This window comes from Euphorbia lathyris, chromosome 2, assembly GCF_963576675.1.
Source record: "Euphorbia lathyris chromosome 2, ddEupLath1.1, whole genome shotgun sequence".
Classification (NCBI taxonomy): Eukaryota; Viridiplantae; Streptophyta; class Magnoliopsida; order Malpighiales; family Euphorbiaceae; genus Euphorbia; species Euphorbia lathyris.
In genome coordinates, this window is record NC_088911.1 from 63,349,269 (window position 1) to 63,354,928 (window position 5,660).

Below are 5,660 nucleotides of genomic sequence, written 5' to 3' on the forward strand. Positions count from 1 at the left end.
TGAAACATAATCTACGGCTACTAATATGTAATTTTTGCCAAAAGAAGGAGGAAAATGACCCATGAAATCAATTCCCCATACGTCGAAGATTTCAACTTCCAATATGTTCGTAAGAGGCATCTCATCTTTCCTTCCTATATTCCATGTTCTTTGACACTTATCACAGCGGATAATAAATGAACGGACATCTTTAAACAGAGTAGGCCAAAAGAATCCGCATTCAAGTATTCTAGCTGCTGTTTTGCTTACGCTATTATGACCTCCGTAAGCGCTAGCATGACATTCTAACATTATAGAGTCATATTCAAACTCACTAACACAACTCCTAAATATTCCATCGCCGCATGTTTTGAACAAGAATGGATCTTCCCAAAAATATTTCTTAACTTCTAAAAAGAATTTCTTCTTTTACTGAGAAGTCAATCCATCTGGCACAACATGTGTGGCTAAGTAATTGGCTATATCCGCATACCATGGAGCTATGACACTTTGTACTTGCATGAGATGTTCATCGGGGAAATCATCTCGAATGCCTGATGTTTCACCGATGGGACCGTTTTCATCCTCAAGTCTTGATAGATGATCGGCGACCAGGTTTTCAACTCCCTTTTTGTCTTTAATCTCAATGTTAAATTCTTGCAATAGTAAAACCCATCTAATAAGACGTGGTTTCGCATCTTTCTTAGCAAATAAATATCGTAAAGCTGCATGATCAGTATAAATGATGACTTTAGATCCTAACAAATAAGATCAGAACTTATCACATGCAAAAACTACTGCTAACATTTCTTTTTCAGTTGTGGTGTAATTTACCTGTGCACCGGACAAAGTGTGACTCGCATAATATATAACATGAAGTTTCTTATCCTTCCTTTGACCTAATACACATCCTACAGCTAAGTCACTCGCATCACACATAATTTCGAAGGGTAGATTCCAATCGGGTTTCGATATTATAGGTGTACTGACTAAAGCCGTTTTCAAGGTATTGAAAGCTTGTAAACAATCCTTATTAAAATCAAAAGTTGAATCCTTCATAAGCAAATTAGTAAGTGGTTTGGAGATTACAGAAAAGTTCTTTATAAACCTTCTGTAAAAACCTGCATGACCTAAAAATGATCTTACTCCCTTAACAGTGGTTGGTGGGGGTAATTTTTCTATAACTGAAGTCTTTGCTCTGTCCACTTCTAAACCTTTTTCAGAAATCTTATGACCTAAAACAATTCCTTCGTCTACCATGAAATGACATTTTTCCCAATTTAATACTAAATTCGTTTCCTCACATCTAGACAATACTTTATCTAAGTTTTGTAAACATGCATCGAAAGAATCTCCATAAACTGAAAAATCATCCATGAAAACTTCCATTATATCTTCAATGAAGTCATAAAAAATTGCTGTCATACATCGTTGAAATGTTGCTGGTGCATTACATAGACCAAAAGGCATTCTCCTATATGCAAATGTTCCGTAAGGACATGTGAAGGTTGTTTTATATTGGTCATCCGGGTAAATGTAAATTTGAAAGAATCCGGAGTAACCGTCTAGGAAACAGTAAAATGCATGACCGGCTATCCTTTCGATCATTTGATCAATGAAAGGTAGAGGAAAATGATCTTTCCTAGTAGCTTTATTTAGGTTCCTATAGTCTATACAAACCCTCCAACCAGTGGTGGTTCGTGTAGGTATCATTTCACCTTCATCATTTCTTACAACAGTTATGCCTCCCTTTTTAGGTACACAATGGATTGGACTAACCCATTCACTATCCGAGATCGGATAAATGATTCCATTGTCTAAAAGTTTAGTAATCTCATTTTTGACTACTTCTTTCATGTTCGGATTTAAGCGTCTTTGCCTATCCGCTTTAGGTGGTTTATCCTCTTCTAAGTGAATTCTATGCATTACTATACTAGGATTAATTCCTTTTAGGTCTGAAATTTGCCATCCCATACTTCCTCTCCTATTTCTAACAACTTCTTTCAATTTTTCTTCTTGATCGCTTGTTAATTTGTTAGAAATAATTATAGGTAGAGAATCGCCTTCGCCTAAGAAAGCGTACCTCAAATGACTGGGTAACTCTTTAAGTTCTAATTTAGGGGGTGTTACAATTGAAGGCGGAACTGGTCCATCTTCTCTAATCAAAGGCTCTGGGTCCTTATCATCTAATTCCTCATCTATTATAGGTTCAATCATTTCTTCACTTTGAATTACATCATTGACACATTCCTCGACTAAATCAAGTTTCATACAAGCGAATTCCTCCATAGGGTATTTCATCGCTTTGTTCATGTTAAACTCGACCTTATCTTCTCATATCCTTAAAACTACCTTCCCTTCCGACACATCTACTAGAGCGCGTCCCGTGTTCATAAACGGTCTACCGAAAATTAAAGGGCAATTTACATCATATGCAAAGTCTAATATAACAAAATCGGTAGGAAAAATAAATTTATCGACTTTGACTAAAACATCTTCAATTATACCATACGGCCTTTTAGTGGTTTGATCCGCTAATTGCAAAACCATATTGGTACGTTTGATATCTTCTTCTAAACCTAACTTGTTAAAAATAGACAATGGCATTAAGTTTATACTTGCTCCTAAATCACAAAGACAACTTGGGAATTCAATATCTCCCAACTTACACGGAATAGTAAAACATCTGGGATCCTTGAGTTTACTGGGCAAATTACTTGATACTATTGAACTACAGTCTTCAGTTAACGAAATGGATGAAATTCCTTCCCAACTGATTTTCTTTGAAATCAAATCTTTTAAAAACTTACCGTAGTTAGGAATTTGTGTGATTGCATCCATAAATGTCAAATTGATGTGCAAATTTTTAAGTTTATCCAAAAACGTTAGAAGTTGTTTATCATAGTCCTTATTTCGGACTTTGTGTGGAAAAGGTGGTTTGGGTACAAAAGTTTTGGTACCTGCGTCACATGGTGAATTATTTGTGTTTAAGATATCTTCTTTGGACTTTGGTAAATCAGTTCCCGATAATGTTACATCTTTGGGCATTTCAGGCCCTTGATAATTTTTTCCTGAACGAAGAGTAATAGCCTTCACCTGCTCTTTCGGATTTTCTTCCGTATGGCTGGGAAGACTTCCCTCTTTTCGGGATGGAATTGATTTAGCAAGTTGACCAATTTGAATCTCCAAATTATGGATGCTAGATGAGTGGTTTTTAATAAGCTGATCGAATTTGTTTTCGATCCGTTTAAAACCATCGTCGTGATTACTTATTTTTCCACTGATAGCATCTATAAACTTGTCGATTTTAGAAGATAAAGTGCTAATCGTATCTCTTGACTGATTTTGATAATTAGTGGTACGATTTTGATTAGCACTGGCATTATTGTTACTGTTATCTTTCCAGTTAAAGTTAGGATGATTCCTCCATCCAGCATTATAGGTATTAGAATAAGGATTATTAGTTTGGTTTTTCCCTTGGACAAAATTTACCTGTTCGATCTCACTCATATTTTCGTAGTCCATATCCGTTTGGAATGGATTACCATTGGTATCGCGTGGTGCCATAAATTTATCAATTTTGTGCGATAAAGCAGAAAATTGGGCATGTAGCATTGCGACTGGATCAAGTTCAACTATACCTTTAACTGATGGTGTGGTTGAGGATGATGGTTTTGCCACCGGCATATGTCCACGTTCCGCGGGCCACATACTGCTGTTGATTGTCATTTCCTCCAAAAGTTCTCTCGTTTGGGCTGATGTTTTCTTCATAAATAGCCCTCCCGACATAGCATCTAATGAACCCCTAGTTGTAGGATTTAGTCCATTGTAAAATGTTTGCATTAAAAGTTCAGCGGGTAATTGGTGGTGTGGGCATAAACGTTGAAGTTCTTTAAAACGTTCCCAAGTTTCATAAAGAGTCTCATTGTCATTTTGAGAAAAAGATGTTAACTCCTTTATGACTCTTGCGGTTTTTGCTAAAGGAAAATATTTAGATAAAAACGCTTGGGCTAATTGTTCCCAAGTGGCAAAAGTTGCGGCTGGCATAGAAGTTAACCATTCTTTGGCTCTGTCCTTCAAGGTGAAGGGAAAGAGGCGAAGTTTGATTGCTTCTGCAGTCACATCTGGAATTTTAAAAGTGTCACAAATTTCAAGGAAATTTGTTAAGTGGGTGTTAGGATTTTCGTTAGGTAACCTGTAAAATGTTACATTATTTTGCAACATATTAAGCAAAGCTGGCTTAATTTCAAATTGATTTGCGGTGATTCTGGGTCTAACGATACTATTGGTTACACCGGCCACACCTGGCCTAGCGTATTCCATAAGTGTTGGTGGGTCTGCCATTTTTTCTGGCTCGGTATATGTTTTTACTGGGGTCTTATTTTTGTTTTTCTTATTTTTCTTGTTCTTCCTAATGGTTTTCTCAATTTCTGGGTCTATAGGGTCTGGTACAATGCCTGAACTTCGAGAACTGCGCATGAACCTGAAATCTTGCACGAACCGAAACTACCTACAAAACAGAATTTTGAAAAATAAATAAATTAGTAAATGAAAACTATTAAATTATAAAAGTTAAAATAAGTATGTTTAAACCTAGATTCGAAATAAAACACGAAAAATTTAAAATTTTGTCAAAAATTTTGGCGTTCCCCGGCAACGGCGCCAAAAAATTGTTGAGCGATTTCCGCAAGTGCACGGTATACGCTTGTAGTAATAAAAGATATCGAACCCACAGGGAACGCTTTTTAACTAAAACTTTATTTAATTCGGTTTAGTCACGTGTTTAGGTTTAACAAAAGAATATCGTTTAATTGATTGAATTGGTTTTGGTAAATTAGGATTAGATAGAAGGATTATATTGAGTTTAGAGAACAGTTCCGTCTTTGTGGTTTTGATTACAAGACAGATATTTCCGCAATTAGAATAAAATAGAACTTATTTTCATAAAGCAAAGAAAACAACTTTAACTTTGTAAGATTATGGACATGTAATAATATAGCGATTTATTCAATTAAATGGCTTCGAACCATAGAAATCCCCTTGATGTTGAGGTGATTCCTACCTTAATCAAACTAGTATTTTATGTCTGATAAGCCGCGATCAGCGATCATGTCATCCATAAAAACTAAATCTGTCAAGTGTTCAACAAAGTTCTTATATGAATAAGATGGAATAGAACGTTTTAATAAAAACACCAATTTATCATTTTGAAAATCATTTTGTCAGAACAATATCAAAATAACAACAGTAAGAATGTATTGAATAAATAAGTATATCATTAATGAAATGTGAATTTTCACAAGTTAACAGAGAAGTAGAAACTTGGATAGCATTGTAACGAAAACTTTGAGATCCGGGTCGTCAATCTTTCTCTCAAACTCCGTAGGTTCGTCAAACCTCATGCGCTTCAGCCGTCAATTCTTCTCGCTAGATCTTCGGAATAGAGACTGATCTCGTCCACTACCAGAATGAAAACTAAACTAATACTGTTTATAACTAATCTAATAACAATTCGTGTACAGCACGATTGTTTACATAGAAATGAAATCTAAACTTTCTGATTCTTTTCTGAATCAGAAACTCAACATAATAACTTTCTTCTCTAATTTCTCTAACTTTTTCCAACCTTGATTTCTGAAATGGATCACTTATTTATAGTTGTTGAAGGGTTGTAAATGATG

The 5,660-nt window shown here is 35.4% G+C and overlaps 1 non-coding gene across 1 annotated transcript; it reads left to right on the forward strand.

The window, feature by feature from the left end:
* The first annotated feature begins 3,838 nt into the window (after nucleotides 1-3,838).
* On the forward strand, nucleotides 3,839-3,945 carry LOC136221255 (small nucleolar RNA R71). Its single transcript, XR_010685031.1, has one exon. It is a non-coding gene; the product is annotated as a small nucleolar RNA R71 (small nucleolar RNA).
* Nucleotides 3,946-5,660: the final 1,715 nt, after the last annotated feature.